Below are 19287 nucleotides of genomic sequence, written 5' to 3' on the forward strand. Positions count from 1 at the left end.
GTGTGTGTGTGTGTGTGTGTGTGTGTGCATGAGTGTGCGTGTATGCGTGTGTGCGCGCGTGTGTGTGTATGTGTGTGTTTGTTTGTGTGTGTGTGTGTGAGTGCGTGTGTGTGAGTGTGTGTGTGTGTGTGTGTGTGTGTGTGTGTCACAGAAAGTATTGAACAAATGTTTATGAACGTTTTCTGGTGTTTTCCCCAAATCTTCCATTTTGTTACATTGTTGTTGTTATTTGTATATGTCGTGCCGAATTCATGGAATCGCAGTATAGCCCATTTTGCAAAATCGGCAAAACTCTGCCAATTACGCGAAATCGGCAGCGTTTTGCAAAAAATGTGTAAAGGCTTTTAAAACTTGCCCATTTTGCAAAATCGGCAGCCATACTTTGGTTTTAAAGTTTTCAACTACCTAAGATAATTATCATCCCACTTAGAGACCGGCACGGTTGGCCTGGTAGTAAGGCGTCCGCCCCGTGATCGGGAGGTCGTGGGTTCGAACCCCGGCCGGGTGATACCTAAGACTTTAAAATTGGTGTCTGGCATTATGGGGTTAGTGCTAGGACTGGTTGGTCCGGTGTCAGAATAATGTGACTGGGTGAGACATGAGACTTCTGTCTTCTGTGTGGCGCACGTTATACGTGGTCGGCTGGGCGTTAAGCAAACAAAATCCTACTTAGAAAGTTATATGGTAGAATGGATAGCTATCCCAATACTCGATCAGGTATGGGAAGTTATGACAACAAGTGTAATTTTCGTGCATTTTCGGAGTTATGCTTGACACAGACCAACACAGACAATACAACCAAAATTAGGGCGGTAAACCAATGTTAATGCAATGTTCTGGTGACACAAAATGTAACGGATTGGCTGCCGCGTTTGCGAAATGGACACGTTTTGGAACGCATGCTCTGCAAAACACTGCCGATTTTGCATATGGGCAGCGTTTTGTCGATCACTCGAAATGGGCAAAAATGTTGCCGATTCCGCGAATTTAGCAATTCCATAACTTCGACACATTTCATATATATATATATATATATGTATATATATATAGCTATTCTGATGGACACGTGGGGGAATTCGGGGGCTGTGATTGGATGGTCTCACACATCCATTTTCCGATCATCAAAGCATAATGCTACGGAAGTCGGCCATTTTTGCCAATATCCAAAAGCATATTGGCAATAACAAAGACGTATGGTTCCGGTTTCTTCCACGTGTATAAAGTACACGCATACCTCGCCAGGTTTTTTTCTGTAACTAGTCGACAGACGATGCCATTTGCTTTGTGTGTGTTTTTTGTTGTTTCTTACTGTACATGACATACATTACGTGTAAAATCCAGTTAATATTTAACAGGCAACAAACCTTGCAAATTTCCAGAAGCTGCAATCTGAAGCGACCTATCTCTGATTCTAGCAGACGATCTCTCCAATGTTTAACACAAAATCAGCAAACTCCCCTGTCACATAGAACGTCCATTGTATAGTGCATTCTTGAAATGAAGTTACCGGTCTGAAACATATAGTCGTTTCTTCTGAGATAATCCTTGTTCTCTTATCGTCTACAGATTTACCGCAGTCTTCACCACGCGAATTCCCAACATAAGTCAGACTATCTATGTAGGCAAGCATGATACGTCATGACGTCATATGATTCCTAACTGCTTAACATCCGGTTATCTCGATTTTTCTCCGTAATACATGTCCGTGGGGTTTTCAATATTCGGTTATTTCCGTGGCTTCATGCGGAAAAAGAACCGTCGTCTGCAATCAACGACATGGACCATTCTGCTGACAAAAACATGATTTTAACACAGAATGTAATGTCAGAATAGCTATATAAACGCTATTGTGTTTTCATCGTAGCAATAGGGTCCGATATTTAGACTCGAACAAGTATAATGCGACTCGTCTTTGACTCGTTGGCATTATGCTTGTCTCGTCTAAATATCGGGCCCTATTGCTACGCTGAAAAAACAATAGCTGTTAATATATATATATATATATATATATATATATACATACAGAGAGGTTACAACACGAGTGGTTTTTAATATGGCTTGTATTTCAGTCAAGACCCAGCGGATGAATAGCAAGGGACTCACGAGCCTCTTATGTGTTATAAGAGTGCAATAGTTACATCATTTACCCGTAAAATCCCAAGCATAAGCCCACCATCTAGCAAACGCCCACCCCCTACGTTGGGCCAAAAGTTGTGCACAGGGGTAACTACTCAGCAAACGCCCACCCTGCTTTTTACATTCAGTCAAGTTTTGACTAAATGTTTTAACATAGAGGGGGGAATCGAGACGAGGGTCGTGGTGTATGTGCGTGTGTGTGTGTGTGTGTGTGTGTGTGTCTGTCTGTCTGTTTGTGTGTGTGTGTGTGTGTAGAGCGATTCAGACTAAACTACTGGACCGATCTTTATGAAATTTGACATGAGAGTTCCTGGGTATGATATCCTCAGACATTTTTTTCATTTTTTTGATAAATGTCTTTGATGACGTCATATCCGGCTTTTCGTGAAAGTTGAGGCGGCACTGTCACGCTCTCATTTTTCAACCAAATTGGTTGAAATTTTGGTCAAGTAATCTCCGACGAAGCCCGGACTTCGGTATTGCATTTCAGCTTGGTGGCTTAAAAATTAATTAATGACTATGGTCATTAAAAATCTTAAAATTGTAAAAAAAATGTACGTTTATCTTATTCTCCATCATTTTCTGATTCCAAAAACATATACATATGTTATATTCGGATTAAAAACAAGCTCTGAAAATTAAATATATAAAAATTATTATAAAATTTGTTTTTTCGAAATCGTTTTAAAAACACTTTCATCTTATTCCTTGTCGGTTCCTGATTCAAAAAACATATAGATATGATATGTTTGGATTAAAAACACGCTCAGAAAGTTAAAACGAAGAGAGGTACAGAAAAGCGTGCTATCCTTCTCAGCGCAACGAATACCCCGCTCTTCTTGTCAATTCCACTGGCACTGCCTTTGTCACGGGCGGTGGAGTGACGATGCTACGAGCAGGGTCCGTACAGAGTCCTTGAACCCTGGAAAACTCCTTGAAAATTGGAAAACCTTTTCCAGGCCTTGAAAAGTGCTTGAAAATAGAGTAGAGAAGGACCTCCCCACCTTTACACCGTGAAAATGAAAAACACATGTGAATGTACTTATGTTTTAAATCTCCCCCCTCCCCGCCCCAATTAAGACCAATTATCCAAGATATTTTTCAGTCCTCAAAGGAGAATTTCACTGTTCTCACGGAACCCTGAGGAAAACTGAGCTGTGCTAATATATTATATAACTGCAAACATCCCTCAAATTCAATATTGCAAGCCACTATACATTCCTCATAAAGGCACATTCCTTCATGCTCACGTGTGAAAACTAACATAAGTTTACAAGTGTGTATCTATTTATTATAATAATAATACAAATAATAATAATAACGGGCATTTATAAAGCGCCTTATCAGAAGTTCAAAGCGCGTGACAACAATACATGTATAAAAAATTCATACAATCACTGTCAGATTCAAACAACACATCATGCTCATCTCACATCCCCAGACTCTATGCTAAGGCAAAAAAAAAAAAGTATATTCTATTTACGGTATCCCGACCGACCCTATTTTTTTTGCGCGACCCTAGACTTTTTTTTTGACATTTGGGAAAAAAAGAAAAAAAAAATTTAAAAAAAAGTTTGTTTTTTGGCAAAATAATGTAAAAAATATGTTTTTTGGGAAGAAAAAATCCCGACCTACCGACCCTATTTTTTGGGCCTATGTTACTGTAAACAGACTAATTTTTTTGTTTGGCTTAAGGAACTATCCGTAATGTTGTTGGAACAAGTGAGTTTTCAAATTGGACTTAAAAGATAAAATGTATGGAGAGTGACGTAATAGAAAGGGGAGTGAATTCCATAACTGAGGGCCATGATATGAAAACGTGCTGGAGGTCCTTCAGCAACCTTGACGGAGAAGTCGAGCATCAGCAGAAGAATGAAGGGTGCGAGAGGGTTTTGTAGAGGGAGACCAGTTCCGAAAGATAGGCAGGTGCCGATTCAGAGATGATCTTGTAGCAGAAGCAGGCAGCGTTATACCTAATACGTTCAGACACAGGAAGCCAGTGAAGTTCTTTTATGAGAGGAGTGCTGCAGAGTGTTGTACTTTTTGCAAGGGTTGGAGAGTGGAGTCAGGGCAGCCTATGAGAAGGGAGTTGCAGTAATCTAATCTACACAGAATGCAGAATGTAAGGCCCAAAAAAAAAATTGTCTGTTTAGGGTAACCCGACCGACCCTATCGATTTGGCGCCGACCCAAACACTTTTTTTTGATTTCAAAAAAAAAAAAAAAAAAAAAAGAGGTAAAAATGCTAAAAAGAGACATTTGGCGTTTCTTTCTCTCCCTTTCTCTCTGTTTTATTTATACGTTAGTTTTGAAACATGTATTCATCAAATATAAGAAGTGAATGTACAGCCAACATAGCATTTACAAAAAACAAAAAAAAAAAAAAAAAAAAAACCTACCTACCTACCGACCCTACTTTTTTTGGTCATGTTACCCTAAACAGACAATTTTTTTTTTTGGCCTAACGAGAGTTTTAGTGGCATCAACAGTCCGAAATTTTCTTGTGGAACCTATTCTTCTAGTTCTAATGTAGTACCTGCTTGTAGTGAACTCACCAGCAGGAGTATTGCATACATAATTACGCATTACTGAATTAAAATAACTATTTTCAAAGCTTCTCGCTTACCTTGGAATAGTGTCAAGCAGCTTATGTTGTGTCTAGATCAGCCATCAGATCTTCACACTCAGCCTGCACTTGCTGAAAACTGGACATGCCTGTATCTCAATCAAGCTGTTGTTGCGGAGACAACGGAACCATGCTCAAGTCAGGTCCAACTGAAATAAAAGCATATTGTTAGCTGATAAATGATTTGATCAAGCAAAACCATGCAGTATTTTTGTAATAAAATATTTTGTATACCCCGCTAATGCAAAAATAATGTACTTATTTACTATTAGCATTAATTTTAGCTGGTCATTCAAACCAGAGCTTGTTCTAGAACTCCACAAGAACAACCATGGCAGTTGGCAATGGCACTGGCAGAATACAGATCAAAACAATATTATTATTAGCCTCACCAAGGAATGACGTCCCATCAAAATGAATGACGGACTGAATCAAACTTCAGAGACATTACAATTTTTCACAACGATTTTGCAGCAAACAGCAATGTTTACCTGTACAAATGTATCAGTGATATCACTATGAGTATGACAGTATGACAGTGTGGTAAGCTTACCGACGATTCGTTCAGTATAGTCTTTCTATGTAAGTAGCAGTCCAGTGAACGATACTTTCCGCCTGTGGTTCGAGACAGAGATTAAGTTGAAACTTAATTCGAGAAGCCAAACGCTGACGAATACTTACGTATTTTGAGCAAAAACCACGCACGTCGGCCACAAGTTGATGTCTGCTTGAGTACGTAATCATAACGTAGAGGACAACAGCTTCACTTGGCTGGCTTCGGTTATTCCCACCTGTATCTGTTCCTTGCTGTTCTCCAAGAGACACCATGGTGCAGCAAGCTGAAGGGTGTCCTGTCGTATTTCCTCGAAGTTGTAGTAGGCAACCAGGTCAGGAGCAGGAGGTGGGGGGCGACTGACCTCCAGCAGAATTCAAATCAATTAGTCAAGTCACTATGACATATCTTTTTTGTTATGGCCACACCAACCCAACATTTTTCCTACCATACTGTATTTGTTATCCTGAGAGAGAACAAATCCATGTTGCAGACTCAACTGGAAAAATTCCCTTCTCCATCATCTAGTTGACAGAGTTCACATAATTTCAAACAAATCTTTTTTAATTTAAAGTCACATACTTTGTGCGACAGTGTTAGTTTACTGTAACTGTAATTTATAAATAGCAAATTAATAAATATCACTTATCAGATAATCAGCTAAATGCCTGGCAGATGACCCTCAATCAAAGTGAGTCGTGGCTAAACCATGAAGCTAGAAAAACAGGTTATACCACAATATAAATCTCACACTGACAGCGGACAAAAACTGAGAAAACACCCAGTATACATGTACCGGTACTCAGTTACAAGTAGCATATTATCACTATCAGTATCATTAATAGCATACTATACTGGGCAAATAACAGCAATTTTTACTCACTGGGGGTTTCCTGGCTGGAGTCTTTGGTGTTTCTACTGACTTCTGTAGCACATGGTTGGTTGGCAGACTTCCGGCCTGGAATGAGTGCTCGCTTGCCTGTAGGCCCTGCAAAAAAACATGCAAAGAAAATGTTAAAAATGCCGAGTCGAAATTATAAGTTAAATTAACTAAACAGACCTATGCATTTAGATATATTGAAATGGAAACAAGATTTAGTAAAACACACTACTGCAAATCTGTCAAGAATGAACAAGACTGACTCAGTGACCGAGTAAAACAACAAAAGAAATCTAAACCAGAAGTTTACTAGAATCTATTCAAAAACACATTATCACAAGAACAAAGAGTGGTTTTTCCCCATTAACTAATAATTATAGCTCAGAATTACACCTTTGTCAATGTATGATTCAGAATACGATTGTGCTATTTTTTGTCTGCGAGCTGTAAAAGCACTACTACTAGAACTTTGTCACTTGAAGCATTACAAGCAAAACAACACAGCACAGACAATCAGATGAAAGCTTATTTTCGCTATATTACTAGTTTTTTACGTACCGTATTTGAAGCATGTTTCTTCGAAATGTCGGGAACATATCCTCGCATTTTTCGGGTTGAAAAGCTTGTCAGCACGGTTGATTTTGTGGATAAGAGCAGCTCTCCATTCGACATCCGCTTTTCCGTTTGGTATACAATGGAAAGTTATAAGCGTTGAACATCTTTGTGAGCTCAAACTGCATCCAGGCATACAACAATTTGCATCGGGCATCTTGAAATCATGGTTCACTTCTCTGGCATCATCGAAAAACGGCGAAACGCAAGTGACTTTTATCTCGGAATGCATCTTTCTTCCGGTTGTCAGCACCCGCAAGCGCCGCCGCAGCGAGTTGGCGATCCAGTCAATACACAACTATGCGCCAGCATAGGCCACTGATCTAAAACTGGGGCGGGACAAGCACAGGCGCCTTATGGTGATAACCCGACAAGAACAACCATGCTGTTGTTGTTGTGTTTTGTATTTGTTTCAAGTTCAGATGATGAGGCCGTGTGCCAAAAGCAACTAGTAATTAAAAGTGTGTGTGTGTAAAGCCGAGCGGTGGTAGCTTCATGTAGATATTAGGGGAAGGGCACCTGATATGGACCGGCTCCTAATATGGACCACCTCCTGTTCTGACAAACTAACGGCGCTAGAGCGCTCAAGAAAGTGTTGTTCGCTGTATTCACCCTCTCTGGATAACTTGCACATGTCAAAACAGTTGCAGAAACACAAATCTCAAAACTGTTAGGCTTTTTCTCTTTTTTCACTTTTGGCAGCGTTCACTCTAAATGTGCTGCCTAAAACGGACAAGTTTCTGTCCACAGCCAAAGCTATTATCACACAAAAATTGCTATATATGTATATGACAGCTAAGACCGCATTTGTTACATTTTAGCAGTGTTGACCCCAAGTTTCTACTTCAAACAAAAAATCAATAGCAAAATCTCAAAGTATGTGCGAGTTCCCTAATATGGACCCCCTTCAACAAATCGAAGAAAAAGAAGCTAAAGGCTTTTTTCATTAATTTATTAAGAGGCTTGCTGGAAATAACCTATTACTAGCCCTCGAGATCAGTTTAAAAAAAAATATAACAAAAAGTCTTCTTTTCGTGGAAGTTGATAATTTTACTTATTTGCACTCTGTTTTTGATAAGCTTGTTTAGTTTCCTGGTGTTCTTCAAATAATGCTCTCATCAACCCGAAACAGATCAATCTAAATCATATTTGAATTAGTCTGACTTGTACACTAAGTTGTATCATGCTATTTTGAAGTATAGGGGGCTTGTTTACAGTGATTCGTGAAGGCCGCTTCACTGGTACATATTAGGCGCCCAGGCTCCTAATATGTACCATTTGTGATTTTGTATGTATTTATTTTTTGCTGAATGTCTATCAAAGCTATTTCACTCTAATTAGGCCTAACGGTTAACCTAAGAGAGAAGGACTACCAAACACAAAATGAAACTTCTTCGCAAGAAAACAAGCTAGTTATCAGCATGAAACAAAAAGTGGTCCATATATTAGGAGCCCTTCCTAACTGTCTGTGTCTGCGTCGAAGATGTTACCGTGAATGTGTTTTTAAAAGACATTTGTCAGGGCGGCATTTAAACCACACGCACCAGACACGAACCGACGAACAAAATACTTCTGACAACAACTTATATGTAAAATCAACAAGAGTGTATATTAATATAGGTCTATGAGTATGTAGTACTTAAGATTCCAAATTGTATTCAGACCAAAACAACAATCATAAAACATACATGGGATCTTTCATATATATGTATGTGTGTGTGTGTGTGTGTGTGTGTATGTGTGTGTGTGTGTGTGTGTGTGTGTGTGTGTGTGTGTGTGTGTGTGTGTGTGTGTGTGTGATGATAATTAGTTTTAACGTCCTCTTAGAACTGCAACTGGCTTTAGGACAGGTAGAGTTAATATGCTTTATGTGGGGACAAGACACTGAACAAACATGCAACCAGAGAACACATATGGTCGTGTTATAATCATATCTGGAAGTCTGTTGCGATGTTTCAAAATGGGGATGGAAGTGAAGATTGTGTACGCGGAATATGGTTGTACTGGAGCGGTTTTGTAGGCTTATTTTTTTAAATTTTTGGTATGTGGAATATTGTTATATTTGTGGCTGAATAGGTAAGTAAATACATAACTGGAAAAATAATACAATGAAGAAGAAAAAGCTCGGCGTGAGAGAGTATTGAGGGGTGGGAAGGAGGAACAGAGATCAGGGTTTTTAAAACATATTTCAGCCTTATATATTGAGAGACACAGGGTGTATGCTAGCTTCCATTGAAGCGTGCAATGTTTATCTAAAAAAAACCAACTCATGGGGTTTCAGTTAGTCTTCGTTGACAAGGGTGTGTAGCACAGGAGCTCCTGTGGTGTGTAGGTTGCGGAAGTCTTGTTGGAGTAATTGGCAACGGTCAAAGAGGTGTAAAAAAGATATAAACTTTCCACATTCACAGAGACGGGGAAAGCACTTGTGAGCGCATCCATCCGTGCGAATGCTGCGAAGTAATTTAAGGAGGGAGGTGGGGAGTGTAGGCCTGTTTTGTTTTGTTTGTCGGGGCAGAATAAGCCAACCATGAGCATTGCCTTCTATTTTTAATTCTGTTTCCCAGTGACGCCAGGCAACTTTGGCCATTTTGTGTTTTGCTCCCGTCTTTGTTAATTTTATGTCATGAAATGCTGCTTGATCTGTAACAGCCTCTTTTGCTTCTCTGTCAGCCATATCATTGCCTCTGATCCATGTGTGAATGATTGATTGATTTGTTTTTTGGGAGATCAAAGATGAGTTAGAGTGCAGCCATTTCGGCTCTTTAGTTTTAGATTCGATTTGTGTGTGTGTGTGTGTTTGTGTGTGTGTGTGTGTTTGTGTGTTTGTGTGTGTGTCGTGTGTGTGTGTGTGTGTGTGTGTGTATGTGTGTGTGTGCGTGTGTGTGTGTGTGTGTGTGTGTGTGTGTGTGTGTGTGTGTGTGTGTGTGTGTAGAAGCAGGAAAAGATAGCACAATAATAGCAAACTAAAGAAGGGGAAGGAAAACGAAAGGGAGGGTAAAAACCACGCACTTCTTTACTCAAACTTCATAAAACCAGAGACATAAAACCGACTGTAAAACTAACACCGGCTATTCTCCTTTCTCAATCATTATCAAAATCGATCCTAAAACAAAACAAGTCGCGTATGGCGAAAATACATCATTTAGTCAAGCTGTCGAACTCACAGAATGAAACTGAACGCAATGCAATTTTTCAGCAAGACCGTATACTCGTAGCATCGTCGTCAGTCCACCGCTCGTGGCAAAGGCAGTGGAATTGACAAGAAGAGCGGGGTATAGGCTGGGAAGCGTTTGGATGTGTGCGAAGTAATTGCTATAAAATTCATTTTAGGTGCAGTTGATTCATTTCAGTGTGCCTGCACACATCTAATCGAGTTGGCCGGGAAAAAACCATGCGATGAGTCCGAAATATCGTACATTTTATTTTAGTTTTCGGAGCGACAGTTTTTCACAAGCTACCCAAGGAAACTATTCAATAACATCACACGATAGCTTAATCAGCATGGCGTAAGCAGTTTATTGGTCTCATCTATGTATAGATATATTTGTTTGTTTCCCAGGGGCGCATTTCACTGCTCGCATTATAATGATTATCAGGCGATTGCAGATTCAGTCTTTGTCTATGTGCCTTGTGAAATTATGTCCATTGAGAACAACGTGGATCGTGCATGTGACTGTTAGGTAATAAGTTTTTTTCCATGTTCAGCTTCACCTACTTACGTTGCGTTTATTTATTAATCTGTGCATTTGTTAGTGGATATGTACATGTATTTCTTTCAAGGTTACCTAACATTATATCAGTGCAATAGGACAAGCAATCATTCAGCTCAGTAGGCCAAACACTGTTATTGCACCATTGCAGTTTGCACTTGGCGTGCAAATGCACCGATCATTCGGTTCACGGTTTCTGATCGATACCCTCAGCCACCTTGGCTGTAGCTGTTCTTACACAGAGGTACGCAAATTTGAACTGAATGCTGCGCAATCATATGGCATTGATCTCCCACCTACTACTGTGTATGCCTGCCTGTGCAGAAATCCCCGACGCAATGCAGTCTGTCACAGACGTTGCATTCCATTCTAGCGAGCAACAAACGCAGCACAAAGAGTTGAGCGTGGCAAGGCAGAAGCGAGATCACACAGACATTCAGCTGATCTTGAGATATCTGCTTGATAGGAACCCTTTCACTGTGGATACAGCCCTCCGATCCATTTCAAGCGGAAAAGAAGCTGAAGCTACTGTGAATGCAGAACAAGCAAAAGGCGTAGGAAACAAGATTCTGAGCAGCATGATCGGAAATAATGTTGTGGATTTCACCTTTAAAAAGAAGGATCAAGCTGTAACCATGGCTCTGAAAGCCAAGTCGTCCAATCTGCACGATGATCTAGTACATGTTGACTCCATGCTGTTGTTCCAGAGACTAGTGACAACTGTGAAGAACACCAACGGATGTCTTGAGGACGCCTTTGCCTTTGAGATGTGCAGTGTCCCAGCATCGCTGTTTGATTCGGGTGGTCTGCCAAGACAAGGTACCAAGGCTGCACTGGCAACTTACATCTGGACTTCAACAAAGCAGGTAAATGGTGTTATTCCTGATGATGTAACATATGTCATCGATGGTGGCTTGCTGTTGCACCTTCTGCCCTGGTGCCGTGGTTCAACATACAACCAGCTTACTCAGAGTTACGCAGACTTTCCCATTCGTCATTTTGGCAAAGGAACTGTTGTTTTTGATGGATACAGCTGCGGACCTACCACCAAAGATGCAGCCCATTTGCGAAGAACAAGCAGAGCCAATACAGCATGTGCCATCACTTTTGAGGGTGACATGGTCCTGTGCGAACCAAAGGAGCGCTTCCTGACGAATCCAAACAACAAACAGCGGTTCATCAACCTCCTTAGTTCCCGTTTTTCACAGCACGGCTTTGACACTGTCCATACAACTGCTGATGCTGATAGGCTCGTCGTAAAGACTTCGCTGGAATTGGCAAGGAAGGGAAACGTGATTCTGGTTGGCGAGGACACCGATCTGCTCATCCTTCTGTTGTACCATCTTACGCCAGATCACTGCCCCGTCTTCTTCACATCAGTGAGATCATCGACAGCAAAATCAGCTGCAAAAGTGTGGGACATCAGAAAAGTCCAGACTGTTCTTGGATCTCAAGTTTGTGAGAACATCCTGTTTGCGCACGCCTTTGGTGGATGCGATACAATTAGCAGTCCATTCGGGATTGGAAAACCAATGTGTTTAACGAAATTGACCCAGTCAACAGTGTTCGTGCAGCAGGCCCATGTCTTCAGCGCCAGTCCTTGCAGAGACACTTGTGACAGGGGAGGCTACCGCTCCTTTCACAGCAGACCCTGCACCCGAGTTGTTGGCCTTTAAAAGTCAACACCGGTGTATTGTAGAATTCTGTTTGTGATGGGGTCTGGTGGTTTCCGATTGTCTGTATGTTCATGGAAACCTTCGGGTTTGCATAACAGTTTTTATAAGGCTAAGAAATTAGCCCTAACATTTTCAATCCTGTTTGATTGCACTTCGCCTCCCGAGGTGATCGTAGTGTCTCGGCACTCGGTTACACACTGATGAGCTGATAGGAGCAAGAGAAAGGGCCTTTGTAGAACTCTATGGGGGGAAGGAAAGAGACACTTTGAACTTCCTCCGCTACATCAAGTACATGCAGAAAGTCTCTACATGTACCTCATCGTTTCAGCCCTGCAAACTCCCACCTACATCAGCAGCAGCTAAATTCCATTCCATGAGAACATACTTCCAGGTGCAAGAATGGATGCACTTGCATCAAGAACAGTTCCTCCTGTATCCGATGGACTGGGGATGGGAGGTTGTTCAAGGCGCCATGCTTCCTATTCTCATTGACATTGCTGCTGTTCCTGGTGATCTACTCGATGTCATCCGATGCAATTGCAAGACAGAGTGTCGAACAGCAAGATGTTCATGCCGAAAACACGGCCTCGTGTGTACGTCTGGCTGTGGAGAGTGCAGAGGGGAGAGCTGTGCCAACACTGTGACCGAGGTTGCCTGTGTAGGTACATCAGACGATGAAGACGGGCTTTAGTGTAAGTACGAGGTCATGTTGAATAGAGTGTGCGTGTGCATGTTCACATGTGTAATGCAACAGTAACGGGTAAAGGAGGGAGAATATCAGCACAGTAATTGTCAACTCACATACCTGTCAAACGCGACCCGGGAGACGCGCCCTGTGAAACCACACCGAATGCGCTAGATTTGAGCTTCGGCTACGTTATTTCGCGCTAAATAAATGCAATTGAACCTATTTATCAACTGAATGTGCTTTTCTTACATACTATATGAGTGACATATGGCACATCCCTTAAAATAAGACATGTTATAGACGTGAGAAGTGAGGGACGGAGCATATTCGGAATACCGTTATTGCGCAGTTGTCATCATTCTTTAAAAGCTTCAAAAATATAGTTTGCATGGGAAAACGTTGGCCAACTCGGTTTTACCTGATCAATGGATGCATGTAGAGTACAAAAAAGGTGAAATAAATTTTATAGCAATTTGTTCACACAGGAGGTGAAATCTGATGAAATCTGCCTAGCCTAGTAGTAGTTGCGCTAAGAAGGGTAGCACGCTTTTCTGTACCTCTCTTCGTTTTAACTTTCTGAGCGTGTTTTTAATCCAAACATATCATATCTATATGTTTTTGGAATCAGGAACCGACAAGAAATAAGATGAAAGTGTTTTTAAATTGATTTCAAAAATGTAATTTTGATATTATACGTTAATTGGATCTGTAATCCAAACATGGCTTTTGGTCAATCGAGATGGAAGTTTATTCCACAAGCCCGTAGGGCGAGTGGAATAAACTGCCATCGAGATTGACCAAAAGGCATGTTTGGATCACAGATCCAATTAACATATGTATATATCTCGACATTCACTGGTCTTAGGGTTTTTGTTTTCAAAGAAGAAAGAAACTTGCTTGAACACGGACCACTTCTCCGAGCAAAATCAACAAACCTAATCACTCGCATTCCACCTCAAGGTCTCGGCCAACCAAGACTATGGCATACTCGTAGCAAAGCGACCGCCGAATGGTACCGTAAACCAAGAATAGTGACGTAAGAGAATAGAATGTCGTCTTTTGATTTGGAACGTGACGTGTTTCAGAACTTCTTCTGGACAACTCGGATGGTCTTCTGCGTGGTGGTTGGCACGAGATTCTTTTTCTTCTTCTACAGTTCATCCTCCGATACTGTAGCAAAACGTTTCATCTTTTTTTCATTTTCGAGTATGCAGACGACTGAACTTGACCGCTAAAAAGTAGTTCTTTCGGAATCATTACGCCGAGTCTGAACATGAGGTCTGAACATTGTTTTTAGGCAGGATCTAGGTGAAAGCGAGGCTGTTCTTATCTCTGTGTACAGTCGAGAGAGAGAGAGAGAAATACATGTCGAGACATTAATTTTTATATATTTAATTTTCAGAGCTTGTTTTTAATCCAAATATTATACGTTAATTGGATCTGTGATCCAAACATGGCTTTTGGTCAATCGAGATGGAAGTTTATTCCACAAGCCCGTAGGGCGAGTGGAATAAACTGCCATCGAGATTGACCAAAAGGCATGTTTGGATCACAGATCCAATTAACATATATATCTCGACATCCACTGGTCTTAGGGTTTTTGTTTTCAAAGAAGAAAGAAACTTGCTTTATCCTACATACGTGAGAGAGACACCCGTGAGATAATAATCGTTCAAATCACAGTGTGTATATCATCTAAATGAGGTCATGTCAAGCAAGTCTTGCAGGGACCTGTTTTTCCACTGCTTATGATGCCAAAGTCACCGAGACAAACGTCATTATAGAAAAAAAAAATTGCGCTCGCTAATTACCCTCGATGAATCTTTAGAACTAACACGTCACACCACACTTTCAGAGTGACGTTTCTTTGCTTTGACGTATTAGATTGCACGAGGCTTTAGAATAGATCGAGGTTCCAAAACAAGCGTCTTCAATTAGTTGCCTCGACTGCAAGACATTTTTAGTAAAATACACGTCAGTACAGTATGTAGGATGAACAGAATACTACATGGCTTGCTGTGTCGTACCAGATTTACACTCGTTGCTTTTTCAAATAGTGAACAGCTCGCTTTCGCTCGCAGTTCAATATTTAAAAAAACAACTCGTGTAAATCTGGTACGACACAGCAAGCCATGTATATTCTCTATTTTAACACGGACCACTTCTCGGAGCAAAATCAACAAACCTAATCACTCGCATTCCACCTCAAGGTCTCGGCCAACCAAGACTAAGACGTAGAGGTTACATGCCGAGTCTCAGTGATTATTAAAAATAATGGTCGAAGTTGGCGGATCATGAAAAATGCGAGCTTCAGCGAGCTTTTTCATGACCGCGAACTGAGACCATTATTTTTAATAATCACTGAGACGAGGTGTGTAACCTCTTTATTCCTCCTTTCTTCAGTTATTCAAAGAAAACAGGAGTTTTTGTGCGAAAGTTTGATCGAATCCGAATCACTCAACCAGTCAACCTGCGCAGGCGATCGATTAATGCGCGGTTGTATAGTTCCGTGCAAATCATTCCATTCTGTTAACACTTCTGGTCAGTTTCCCTGTTTTAGACTAAAATCAAGTACACAGATATGCTGTTATTCTGCTGTGGCGGTAAAAGCAGATATTGTGTGTTCTGTTTATGTTTTAGTATCGTTTAGGATAATGTTCTTTTGTCAAATGGGACTAGCAGACGAACTTTTGCACCCGTGTTCCAACGTTAATTACTGTATGAAGTTCAGTTTTCTGGGGAAAATAGTGTATGAAACCGCTTTATGTTGTTTAAATTGATGAGATGTGTGCATTTGGTTGCGTCTGATCTGTTTATAAAATGAAATATTGTTGAAAACTGACCGTCGGATTGCAGTCAGTGTTGTCGAAGAAACTGCGTTAAAAGAAGGGGAACTACTCTTGTCGGCAAGAGTATGAGTTACTTGCCTTGGGAATTTGCTTGTGATGAACGGTGTGTGCACGGCAGATCTAGATTCAGAAAACAACCTAACACATGGATTTTATATGGAGATTCATGTGTTCAGGCCTGCAGTTGTTAATTTAAATGCGGTATGTTTGTATTGTTTGCTCCAGAGATGTATATTTCGTACGTATAGAGCGTTCGGAACTTTTCAGTCGCAAAAGTAGTACCAAAACAGAACAGCTTCTCAACCCATTGCACTATCGAGGATTCAGGCTGTTGCTGGCTCGTTATTTGTTTGGTTGCTGGGTCATTATCGAAAAATAACTAGCTCTACAAGTTTACAGAGGTAAAGAAGCAGAGGGGGGAATAATTATGGCATACTCGTAGCAAAGCCGCCGAATGGTACCGTAAACCAAGAATAGTGACGTAAGAGAATAGAATGTCGTCTTTTGATTTGGAACCTGACCTGTTTCAGAACTTCTTCTGGACAACTCGGATGGTCTTCTGCGTAGTGGTTGGCACGAGATTATTTTTCTTCTTCGACAGTTCATCCTCCGATAATAGCAAAACGATTCATCTTTTTTTCACTTTCGAGTATGCGGACGACTGAACTTGACCGCTAAAAAGTAGTCCTTTCGGAATCATTACGCCGAGTCTGAACATGAGGTCTGAACATTGTTTTTAGGCAGGATCTAGGTGAAAGCGAGGCTGTTCTTATCTCTGTGTACAGTCGAGAGAGAGAGAAATACATGTCGAGACATAACATATTTATATATGTTTTTGGAATCAGACAATGATGAAGAATAAGATGAACGTAAATTTGGATCGTTTTATAAAACAATTATTTTTTTTACAATTTTCAGATTTTTAATGACCAAAGTCATTAATTAATTTTCAAGCCACCAAGCTGAAAGGCAATACCGAAGTCCGGCCTTTGTCGAAGATTGCTTGACTAAAATTTCAATTAATTTGATTGAAAAATGAGGGTGTGACAGTGCCGCCTCAACTTTTACAAAAAGCCGGATATGACGTCATCAAAGGTATTTATCGAAAAAAAAAATGTCCGGGGATATCATTCCCAGGAACTCTCATGTAAAATTTCATAAAGATCGGTTCAGTAGTTAATTTGTCTGAATCGCTCTACACACACACATGCACACGCGCACACACACACACACACACACACACACACACACACACACACACACACACACACACACACATACACAAACACACACCACGACACTCGTCTCGATTCCCCCTCTATGTTAAAACATTTAGTCAAAACTTGACTAAATGTAAAGAGACATGTATTGCATCTAAACACGAGGTGAGTAAAACATTATCAGAAAAGGTAGAGCAAGAGAAATCCCAAAACACAAATTCGAGTCACTTCAGTTCGTACTCATGTACTATACAAGTTGAGAAAGTTGCAAGTCCAGTCAGTAGCCACCATCTCGGACGGATGTTTCGGGGAGGGGGGGGGGGGTGGGGGAGTAGAACAAAGGCCTATCTGTGGTCAGTCGCTGCTTCCTTACAGGTCCCACACACATGGGAAAACGATTAACTCGGCCAGTACCCCAGCAAAAGTGCAAAGGAATATAGAAGAAAACTAAAATCTGACCGCGCTAAATAGTCAGCTTAGAATGACCTACTTTCTCTGCTCAACGCACGGGCAATGCAGTCTCTCGTGTACACTGTACTGTGACAAGGCTCATAATTATAGAGAAAATAAGAGATACCCCCAAACAATTTTGTGCACTGCACTTTTTTCACATTTATAAACTGATGATCAGTGTGTGTATGTGTGTGTTCAGTTGTGTGTGCGTGTGTGTGTGTCAGTTCAAGGGGTGTGTGTGTGTGTGTCACTGTGTGGCCGTGTGTGTGTGTGTGTGACGGTCAGTCAGTGTCAGTCACAGTGTGTGTGTGTGTGTGTGTGTGTGTGTGTGTGTGCATGTATGTGTGCCGTGTGCAGTGACACTGTGAATGTGTGTGACGGTGTGTGTGTATGATGTATGTGCAGTGTGTGTGTGTGTGTGTGTGTGTGTGTGTGTGTGTGTGTTTGTGTGTGACCGTGCTGAGAGAAACTAGAGAGAGAGAGAGGGAGCCGATAATCGTCTTTATTCTGCAGGTTCGGCACCAGGCTGATGAAAACGCAGAATAATCCATCAAAACAACACTCTAACATCAAGTTTTAGAAACCAGAAAAACTTACCGTAACTCCATAGGTTTTGTGGTGTTTTGCGCACTGCTGAAACGCGTTTAACACGACGTGAATCGCCGTGCGTTAACGTAGCGAAAACGTCCATAACGCAGACACCAAAACTCGATGTTTTACTGTGTTTTGCACCCCGCTAAAATCCCAGGGATTTTATTGCGTTACGGCAGTTTTTGACTCACATGCGAAGCAAAAGTGAGTCTGTGTACTCACCCGAGTCGTCCGTCCGTCCGTCCGTCCGTCCGTCCGTCCCGGCGTCCGTCCGTCCGTCCGTCCGGAAAACTTTAACGTTGGATATTTCTTGGACACTATTAAGTCTATCAACACCTGATGTGGCCTGATGGTGTATGGTTACAAGATCTCAAAAAACATGTGCGGCTACTTGACCTCACTTCAAGTTCAAGGTCACAGGGGCCGTAATTGTTGTCTTAAAAACGACCATTTTTCGCATTTCTTTCTGAAGTAATCAAGAATGGCAACCTTAGCTATGTATGCTATACAGGGCAATGTAAGCCCTATCTTTGGACACCAGTTTGGTTGACCTTGCTTCAAGGTCAAGGTCGCAAGGGTCCTTTAAAGTTGGATTGTATACATATTTTGAAGTGACCTTGACCCTGAACTATGGAAGATAACTGTTTCAAACTTAAAAATTATGTGGGGCACATATTGTGCTTTCATCATGAGACACATTTGGTCACATATGATCAAGGTCAAGGTCACTTTGACCCTTATGAAATGTGACCAAAATAAGGTAGTGAACCTCTAAAAGTGACCATATCTCATGGTAGAAAGAGCCAATAAGCACCATTGTACTTCCTATGTCTTGAATTAACAGCTTTGTGTTGCATGACCTTGGATGACCTTGGGTCAAGGTCACATGCATTTTGGTAGGAAAAATGTGTAAAGCAGTTCTTAGTGTATGATGTCATTGCTAGGTTTAGTTATTTGACCTTGACCCTGAAGGTCAAGGTCAAGCATGTGAGTCGTATGGGCTTTGCCCTTCTTGTTCTAACTTGATGTTAATCGCACAGGTATAATGCCACAAAATTCAGTTGATTAACTTCATGTTTCATGTTATATGCCACGTTATAGTGCCAAAACGTGACTTTTCGCCCAGTGAATGCCTTAAACAATTAATCAACAAAGTGGTCTTTTTCACAATATTTCTGACTTGAGCGTCCCATTTACAGTCATTTTGCAAAATAATACCGAAGTGCTTGTGTTCATTTGTGTCTTCTGGTTGAAAAATAACGGGTCAATTTGGCTTAAGTCACGTTTTATATTC

The 19287-nt window shown here is 41.0% G+C and overlaps 1 protein-coding gene and 1 long non-coding RNA gene across 2 annotated transcripts in view; both read right to left on the minus strand.

Annotated features, from left to right (window-relative positions):
* Positions 1–19287, minus strand: part of LOC138973590 (uncharacterized) — a 171523-nt gene that overhangs the window by 113173 nt on the left and 39063 nt on the right. The gene's annotated exons all lie outside the window — the stretch shown is intronic.
* LOC138972324 (uncharacterized) lies at positions 4748–6280 on the minus strand. The gene is made up of 3 exons (XR_011457557.1): positions 6198–6280; positions 5443–5678; positions 4748–4910 (listed from the first exon to the last, which is right to left on the minus strand). It is a non-coding gene; the product is annotated as an uncharacterized lncRNA (long non-coding RNA).

Source organism: Littorina saxatilis, linkage group LG8 (assembly GCF_037325665.1).
Source record: "Littorina saxatilis isolate snail1 linkage group LG8, US_GU_Lsax_2.0, whole genome shotgun sequence".
NCBI classification, from domain to species: Eukaryota; Metazoa; Mollusca; class Gastropoda; order Littorinimorpha; family Littorinidae; genus Littorina; species Littorina saxatilis.